A 10,474-nucleotide genomic window follows, 5' to 3' on the forward strand; every position below is an offset into this window, starting at 1 on the left:
TCCATAACCCATAAACCATGGATCATTAATCCACCATAAAAGAATTGATGATTGTCATAGTCAACCCTATATATTTAATTAGTCTCACTTTGATCACCGAATTGATACTAGATTAGTACTTGATCAATACTAATCAAATAATACTTATTATTAATATATTAGAACTTATAATATATTAATAATCATAAGTGCCTTATTCTCTCATTTAGTCTATCCAAGTATTGCAATGCAATGCAACCCAAATGGACCATGCCGGGTCGGGTCAAGTTCATAACAAATAAAGTTATAGACTTAGACACTATATCCAATAGTCTCCCACTTGGATAAGTCTAATAACTATATTTGCAAATATGACTTCAAAATCCAACTAGAAATCGTAGCTCTTTCAAACTCTCTCGGAACTGAGATGATGATGATACGCCATTTAAGATAAGTGATCATATAATCCTATGCTCTCATGATATCAGCCGGACAAACACATGGAACATGGTCTTGCTTATTGTTCAGCATTTGTTTCTCGATCTCCGATTTGTTTTGACATATAACTAAATTGAACACATCAATTAGGTTCTGACCGGGCCCGGTACATAGGTCAAAAGCAAATCATCAAGGGGCCCAGATATCGCTCCTATTTGTAGAAGGAATAGATAAACTTCGATTGATATGCTTGTACTAACTACTTGTTGAATTATTCACAAAGGCACGTTTTATAACATCGATTTACCAATGCATTTTCGTACAATCAAAGAACAACCAACTCATAGTCAACAACTCATATCTCTAGGTTTGAATATTTATATGATATTATCATCTCACGATCACTCAAGATAAATTCCATGAAGTGATGCAAGTGAGCGTGGGTTGAATCCAATAGTCAGCACTTATGAGTACTCATGAATGTTTTAGCAACCATTACATTATCTAAAGCACTTTAGACAAATTATACAAGCCAAATTCATGACAGTCTTAAATCAATACTTACTTCCAAAGTTTGACTGGCTGTGGATGGTTTGAATAATAACATGATTATTCTGGAAGTAAAAACATGCAAAATTGAAACATAGTAAACAAGCAACACAAGATAGTAACACCTTACTCATAAATAACAACTTTTATTTATCATCAAATGTCAATTACATTTTACAAGTTTTAGGAATCTAATTATTGAAACTAATATCATCCTTCAGCCCAATGCACCCCGCATGCTGTAAATGCTAAACCCTCCTCAATTCCTTCGTGAGGGGGTCTTCCGTGTTCTCATCTGATGATACCCTCTTTGCAACGAGGAGTCCTTCTTCTATTCTATGTCTGATGAAATGGTATTTTGTGTCAATGTGCCTAGATCTCCCATGATCTCTTGGTTCTTTAGCCAAAGCAACCGCACTTTCACTGTCACAAAAAATTTCCATTGGCTCCTTTATAGATGGTACAACTCCAAGATCTCCGATGAAGTTCTTTAGCCATATCGCCTCTTTTGCTGCCTCGCTTGCTGCTATGTACTGTGATTCACAAGTCGAATCAGCTACTGTCTCCTGCTTGGAACTTTTCCAAGTAATTGCTCCTCCATTTAGGAAAAAGACCCAGCTTGACTGAGAGCGGAAATTGTCCCTATCAGTTTGAAAGCTAGCATCACTATATCCTTCCACTCTCAAGTCATCACTGCCTCCGAGGGTAAGGACTCAGTCCTTAGTCCTCCGTAAATACTTGAGAATGTTCTTTACCGCTGTCCAGTGTGCCTTGCTAGAGTTCCCTTTATATCTACTGACCATGCTCAAATCAAAGGCCACATCAGAGCGGGTACAAGTCATATCATACATGATCGAGCCCACAGCGGAAGCATATGGTATCTAACTCATTTAAGCTATCTCAGACTCTGTGCTTGGACTCTGAGTCTTACTTAGCTTGGTATTACTCTGGATTGGTAATTCTCTTTTCTTGGAGTCCTACATACTGAACCTCTTCAGTACCTTATCCACATAAGTACTTTGACTAAGTCCAATTAGTCTTTTACTCCTATCTCTCAATATCCTTATCTATAGGATATAGGCAGCTTCCCCAAGGTCCTTTATAGTAAAACACTTCCCAAGCCAGGCCTTAACCTCCTTCAAAGTTGGGATGTCGTTTCCTATGAGAAGTATGTCATCCACATACAACACCAAGAAGCTAACTATGATCCCACTAGCCCTAACATACACACAAGACTCATCCTCACTCCTACAAAATCCAAACTCTTTGACTTTCTCATCAAAGCAAAGATTCCACCTGCGAGATGCTTGTTTCATTCCATAAATGGATTTTTCAAGCTTACACACTCTATTAGGGTATTTTGGATCGACAAAACCCTCTGGTTGAGCCATGTAAACATCCTCAGCCAACATCCCATTAAGGAAAGCAGTCTTGACATCCATTTGCCATATTTCATATTCATGAAACACAACTATGGCTAACAACACTCTAATAGACTAATCTTAGCTACTGGTGAGAAGGTCTCATCATAGTCAACTCCCGGAGTTTGAGTAAATCCCTTCGTAACCAACCGTGCTTTATAAGTGTGTACTTTCCCATCCTTGTCGGTCTTCTTCTTGAAGATCCATTTGCACCCAACTGTCTTACGACCTGCTACATTGTCAACCAAGTCCCAAACTTGATTATCATACATTGACTGAATCTCGTTGTCCATAGCCTCGTTCCATTTCGCAGACTCAGGGCCTGCCATGGCTTCCTTATAATTATTAGGTTCATCCAAATCTATCAGCGTACTATCACTGATAAATGTATCACCTTCAGTGGTGATGTGATAACCATAATAAAAATCAGGTGTCACTACAAGAAAATAGTCCTTTAATGACGTGCAAACAATGACACGCAGTGATTTACGATACACATTTATTAGTGCCCTAAAAATTATGTCAGCTTTTCCTAAAAGTCAAGAATAGAGGACGTGCCCTATAATTCGCATCAAAAAAAGAAAAAAAAACACGGAGGGCACCTTTTATAAATAGTGTGACGTCTAGGCCTGTCGTTTTATAATATTTTAATGAAAGGCGCATCTCCATCCATATAGCATCTCGGTATACCTAAGGAGGGAAATGAAATCCCAAAAATTAAAAACCCCACTCATTCTCTTCTCCCTCTCCACTAGTTATGCCATCGAGTTTTTGATTCGTTCACACTCTAGAACAAGCACATACATCACTCTCTTATCATTCTCCTTTAATTTCTTACTCTTATAATTAAGGATTTAGGGATTTTTCAAATTACTGTTCCAATTTTTTTGTTCAGGTTTGTATTTTAGTCAAATGGTGCCCCTGCAGGAAAGTCTAATGTGTCTGGCCATCAGCCTGTGGCGACGATAGCCCGTCTCGCAATCCCAGTTGACGGAGGAATACCTGGACCACCGGTAGTAGGTCAATACAAATTCAACACTTGCACCCAGAAATACAAATTGGAAGCCCTCGATTGTAGCGTCGATCGATAATTACGACAACCCTAAAACACATCTATGAAATCGCAAAGGTGAAGCAATCAGATCTATAGTCGAATTTCTTCCACATCGATCCTCACACTAACTGGTTCGGCAATTGTTAGCTATTCAATTCTATTCATCTTAATTCCCCCTTTCATATATGTTTTTCATTGGATTTCTGTCAACTCACAGACGCAATGGCATCAAGATCGTACAACAAAGTCGCTGATATCTACGATCAACTTACACTTCAGATAACATACATATGAATTTGTGTAATGATCGTTGTGCGCTAATCGTTGCTTACTACTACGATTGACTGTGTGTTGGGTTAAGATTTGAAACCCTAATTTTATATCTGCTGGCGTGATTTCAATCTTACTGTTACTTTATTTTTCCTTTTTCATGTAGATTGCTTCGCAAGGCGTTGCATTTCAAGACGAATGGTTGTATGTTGTTCTTCTTCCAGGGCACATTTACCTTAATGATCTGTAAGTTAAGACAATTTGTTTCTATTTTTTTCTTTTTCATGTGTTCTATCTATACATATCTGAATTTTGAACCTGATCTTAAAATTGATTCTGATATAAAAGGTGGAATATCCACAAAATGTGTTCTATCTATACATCTTCTAGGGCATATTTACCTTAAAGACCTGGACTCTCCATTTTTGCTTCACTTTTATCACCACAAATAGTCCCAGATGTGCTAATCAGTAAATAATTAGAGTAGCAATTAAAATTACCAAACTATCCCAATAATTGGTTTTATGTTTCAGGTGCTTTTGGCTAAACTATGTGAAGGAACAACATGAGTGAATGCAAACAATGGCATTATTAGTGGTGTTCTTGTAACTGTGGGAGATCTTGCTAGATTGGTAGGAGATTCTTACATTCTTTTTTTTTTGTTCTCTTAAGTGTAAAATGTTTGATTTGCTGAGTCTTACTTGTATATGTGTAGGGTGGTTTTGCTATGAGAGAATATATCCCTGAACTTATACCAAAAATTATTGAAGCTTTATTGGATGAAGCTGTTGATACTAAACGTGAGGTTGCTATTGCAACTCTTGGTCAACTTGTACAGAGCACATGGTATGTATTCAACATTATCAATATTACAAGTGACACTATATTTAGAAGGGCAAACACTTTTTACAAAAATTGGTTGGTTTTTGTTTATAGTTATGTGATAGCTCCATGTAATGAGTACCCACAGTTGCCGAGCTTACTTTTAAAATTGTTGAATGGTGAGCCGGGATGGTCTACAAGGTGGGAACTTCTTAGGGTATGTTTTTGACCCTTTTCTAGTTTCTATGATGTTATGTACAGATATTTATGCTAAAAAAAATCTCTGATCAGGTTCTTGGATTAATGTGTGCTTTGCATCCTCATGTTCATAAGCGCAATCAACAAAGCTTAAAAGGACCTCTTAATGATGGGACTCGTACAACCAATGATGTGGGCCCACATATTCAGTCTAATGATGAGTTGCCAATGGATCTTTGACCATCATTTGCAACATCAGAAGATTATTTCTCCACTGTAAGTTTTTTACCAAAAAATAAAAATAAAAAGAAGTCGTACCTGCTACTATTACATCTGATGCTTTTGATTCTACTGATAAATGAAATTTGTAATGTATGATTATGGAATACTACTTGGAATAGGTTCTCATGCAACTACAACTTGCCCATGTTTTCTTCACCTTCTCACTTGGAACAAAAACTCACTACTATGGTAGAACACTGCTTCATGGAGGTGCAAAGTATAGGGCAACAGGTCATGGTTTTGTTGTCTTTCACTCGAAATTTGCTGAAAACTATCGGCTTTATTCGCATAGTCATTTCGTGAAAGGAATCGGGCTTACGATCTTGCTTCTTGTTTCTTGTTTACCAAATATTTGGTGAGTCATATAGAGGAGCTGTTGCTTACCTGTTGATCACCATTTTGCAATTTTGTTGGTGGTAAAGGTAAGAAATAATATATATCTCTATTAGTTTTCGATTGGATGTTAATGTTGATGGATATTTTCGTTATTTGAGCATGAATATTTGTTTGTGTTGCTGTCGGTTTCTCCGTATATGTAGTTGGCTTCCTGAATATCTAAATTTTTTTTTTATTGATTGTAGGTGCTAACTGATATAGTAAGTGCTACCAGCTACCAATTCAAAGGCTATATCAGATAACTTCACTGGAAATGTTTGTCTTTAAACTATCTCATTTCTTCCGGTTTTTAATAAACTTTACTAAATTAAAACTTTATACAGGTAATTGAAGTTGTTAGTGGGGACTCCATTGTTGTTGCTGATGATTCACTACCATTTGGTAGTCCAGCTACTGAAAGAAGACTGAATCTCTCAAGTATCAGATGTCCCAAATTGGGAAACCAATGAAGAGAGGAGAAACCTGCTCCTTATGCCTGTGAACCAAGGGAATTTCTGTGAACAAGATTAATGGGTCGCAGGTAACATTATTACATTTTAATTTATTTTAAACAATTTCAAAATTAGGGTTAAATGTCAAGAATTGTCAACCAACTCATTTACAATTTCAATTCATTAAAATTTTTGAAATGAATAAACATTTCCTATTCAACATCATTAAAAGTTTTGTATGTAGCTTTTATATGCATTACAAATTTATAAAAATTCCTTGTAAACCTCAAGTTAAAAGAAGATTTATCTTATCTTTTTTTTTTTTTTTTTCAGTTTGGCATTTTCCTATTGAATGTTGTGTTTGCATTTATGGTCCTATACCAGGATACGAGGTATATAACTATATCACTATATATTTATGTTTATATGTATTTTAGATTTTGATTTTTAGCAACCCTAATTCCTTAACTAGTGTTGACACAACATATGTTCTTGCATATTTTGTGATTATGCTCAATACGGATGCCCATCACAACATTGTCAAAGATAAGGTCAGGATTTCAATCTTTTATTTATTCCGAGTTTATATACTCATTTATTTTTCTGATTTTGATGCTTTGGTTTGTTTATATGTAAGATGAGTAAAGCTGATATTTGTAACATCCCGGAATTTCAAGAGTTGAGTTGAAGGGCTGAAAGTGTAAGTTTCAGAGGGTGACTCGGCGAGTCCATGGATAGACTCGGCGAGTCAGGTCGCGACTATGGTCGGTATCAAGTGGCCTACTCGGCGAGTCCAAAGATGGACTCGGCGAGTAGGTGCTGTATGGAGAAAACCCTAATTTTCGGGGTTGAGCCCTATATAAAGAGCATTATGCCCCTCCACAGCCTCCCTTATTCCCCCCTTGAGTCCCAGAAACCCTAAATTCGTGGAGAGTCCCTTTGTGGAGCAAATTAGAGCTTGGAGAGGTGTTGGTTGAAGAAATCTTGAAGGAGAAGTGGCTTGGATCAAAGGGCTTTGCTTGGATTCGAGTTTCATTCCTATTGAGGCATCCTTTGGAGGTAATACTTTCGTTCTTGGGCTGTGTTTTCCAAGTTTCTCATTTTGGGGTTGTGTGGGGAGCTTGGTTGTGTGGCATCTTGATGTTTGGGAGATGGATCTGAGGTTGCTACCTCAGATCTGGAGTGGAGAAGATCTTAAGAGCATTAAAGCCCTTGTTCTTGTGTTGTTAATGGAGCTATCATGTCCCAAACCTTGGTTCTAAGGTGAATAAGGCCTGGATCTCTTTAGATTCACTTAAAGTTTGCCACTTTACGTGATGGATGGATTGTAGGAGGTTGGATATATGTTTTGGATCAATTGCATGGCCTGAGATGCTTCTGTATGGATTCAGACCGATAGTACTCGACGAGTCACATGGGTGGACTCGACGATTTGCTTGAAGATGGCCTGGAACTCGACGAGTTGGAAGAACAACTCGGCGAGTAGGTTGAAGATAGCCTTGGACTCGGCGAGTCTTGTCGAGGAAGTCCCAATATTTCTGGTTGAGTCGATGAATCGGTGAGTCAAGGGATTACTCGGTGAGTTGGGTGCAAGTGGACTCAGAGTTGTGGGACTCGACGAGTCTTGGGGTGACTCGGCGAGTTGGGTCGCTAATTGAGGGAAGTTCTGAGCATAAGGACTCGGCGAGTCATCGGGTTGACTCGGCGAGTAGGGTCAGTCACGGGTTGACTTTGACCTGGTCTTTGACCAAGGGTTAACCAGCAGTTTCCAGGGGTATTTTGGTAATTGTTGATTATGGTTTTGAGTTCAGGGCATTGGTGGTAGTCCAGTGGTGGAGATCGTATCAAGGATCGGAACAGCTTGGGTTATCTGTTCAGTCGGCAGTTTCGAGGTAGTTATCCTCACTATATCTATAGGGTTTAAGGCACCAAGTTCGACCCTTTTTATCGGATGGAAATCCGAGTAATTGTCTGTTGTATGATATTGCGAGATATGGGCCGGAAGGCGTTACGTTATGGGCCGGAAGGCATTACATGTTGTGGGCCGGAAGGCAATACGATGTGGACCGGAAGGTCATGGCCTGGGAAGGCGTATGTGCATAATTAGTATGTTGGCTGAGTCGTAGGGTGATGTTATGCTAGTGATCGACTAGGTTGGTATCTTGGTTAGAGTAATGATATGTTATGTGATCTGTTGACCGATTTGCTAACTGTGAACTGTTATATGATTACATGTTATGTGCATGGTTGTCTTATGTTCTGTCATGATATGTATGCTTTTTATGTTGCGGGCTGGAAGATGATATGATATGGGCTAGAAGGCTATGCGTTATGGGCCGGAAGGCATTACGCTATGGGCCGGAAGGCGATATGTTTTGGACCGGAAAGTTGTGGCCTGGAAGGGCGTATATGTCGTTGGTATTTTGGGGGTATCTCACTAAGCTTTCGGGCTTATAGTTGTGGTTTTTTTATGTTTTCAGGTTCTTAGGAGTCTGTGGCAAGGCAAAGGCGTGATCGTACCGTTCCTCGCGTTAGTGTTTTATGAAATCGACCTGGGAAAAATACTCTGTTAAATAATGTATTGAAAACCTTTTTGTAACAACGTTATTAAAATGGATTGTTTTGAAAAAATTAAATTGGTTGTACTTTTCGGTCGTTACAAGTTGGTATCAGAGCCTTGGTTTGAGTGAATTGGAGGAACACTTGTGTGACTCCAGACTCAAATCGAGGAGGGCTTTCAAAAGAGAATTTGAAATGTTTTTCAAAATAAGTAAAGGAGGACACGGAGGTACGATCAGCCGGAGCCAGTAAGTAACCCCAAATTACCATTCATGACATTGTTTATTTGAGCTCTAAATAGAACAGCATGCTAAAGTTAGGCTAGGGATATTTAGGATTTCTTGAACGTGTTGCCTGATTTATGATGCCTGCTAGCCTAGAGTCTTCTTGTGAGAGATTTCTAGTGTTCCTCTAGTCGTGAGGATAGAGCGTTGTTATGTATGTTGCACTAGGGTGTTGTGGAAGTACTTCATACAAATATTGGTAGGTGTGGAAGGTAGTATGGGCCCGTACTACTGAAAGCACGGACCCATACGCGTATCAGGGAAACCATGACCTCTAGGGTTGGGTTGGGAGTTGGTTCCCGGGATAGTGGGAAGTGTCTGAGATTCCTGGTGGTTTATTTTCAGTATGGAGACTTCAGCACACGCTGGGAGTGGATTCGGGTCAGGATCAGGAGAAGGAGAGGGAGTTCCGGGTGGGTCCGTACAACCCGAGGTTGTCAGTCAGATGAGTACGCACGATTTGGATGCGAGGATTCATGAGATCCTACATGATGAAGTTGCTGCATTGTTTCGGGCTGAGCTGCCGGAGATGTTTGGGTCGATCAAGACCGCCATGGTGGAGTATTTTGATGAGCGCTATGCGGCTCTCGCGGGGACGGCTGCCGTGGCGGCTACAGTGGCTGTAGCAGTGGTAGGGGGAGGAGCTGACAGGGATTTTCAGTATTGGGACTTCGATAATATGGAGCCTCCCACCTTCGATGGTGTTCAGAACCCGATTGTTGCTATGAGATGGTTATCGGACGTGGAGGGGTGTTTCTTCATGTGTTCATGCCGTGCTGATCAGAGGGTGAGGTGTGCTCTGAACCTGTTGAGGCTCGGGGCAAAGGGTTGGTGGAGGTTCACCACAGGGTCATATTCGGATGCGCAGAGGGCTGCGATTTCATGGGGTCAGTTTAGAGAGATGTTCAGTACTCGATATGTTCCGTAGTTAGAGAGGGAGAGGTTGGCTCGGTAGTTCCTCGAGCTGAAGCCAGATTTGGAGTCAGTGACGGAAATCACCAGGATGTTCACCAAGAGGGCGATGTTTTGCCCTGAGTATGCTAAAGAGAGACATCAGACAGTTTGTGTCTGCGCAGAGGTGCGAGACTTTGTTGGAGTTGCAGGACGCTGCCAGGCGGCGTGAGTTAGAGATTGAGTTGCAGATGCGTGAGTTGAGGCAAGCTCCGGTTCAGTCGTAGCCGGCGACGAAACGGTATAAGACTGTTGATTCCAGGATGGGAGATCAGGGTAGCCATGTCTGTGGAAAGTGTGGAAGGGGTCACACCAGGGTTTGTCGGTCCGGTGGAGCATGCCGCAAGTGCGGAAAGGAGGGACACTATGCGAGGGATTGTCGGCAGTCAGTGCTGGTTCGAGATTTGAGGATATGCTATCATTGTCATCAGGTTGGACATTTGAAGGTCAACTATCCACGGCTTGCTGCAGGACCGGTGCAGGCTCCAGCACCGGCTACGTTAAGGATCACAGGTGGAGGTCAGGGTGGAGCGGAGCCCCCAAGGGATTAGGGTCGTGTTTTTCAGCTTGCTGCTGTGGGTATATTCTTCCTGCTGTTTTCGATTATTTATGATTATTGTGGAGTATTGTTATCTACTAGTTTCGTTGGTTGGTTATGGATTTGCGTTTCAGGTGTTCGTGTGGTATCCGTTGTTCCTTGAGGGTTTGGCGAGTTGTGTTCGAGATTTCGTTTTGGTATCCTTTGTTCCCTGAAGGATCGATATGGTTATGAATTATTGCTTCGAGCTATCGTTGTTTATCTTGTGAGGATTGGTGGCGGATGCGGCGTTGGTTTGATGA

Source organism: Lactuca saligna, chromosome 4 (assembly GCF_052625555.1).
Source record: "Lactuca saligna cultivar CGN05327 chromosome 4, ASM5262555v1, whole genome shotgun sequence".
NCBI classification, from domain to species: domain Eukaryota; kingdom Viridiplantae; phylum Streptophyta; class Magnoliopsida; order Asterales; family Asteraceae; genus Lactuca; species Lactuca saligna.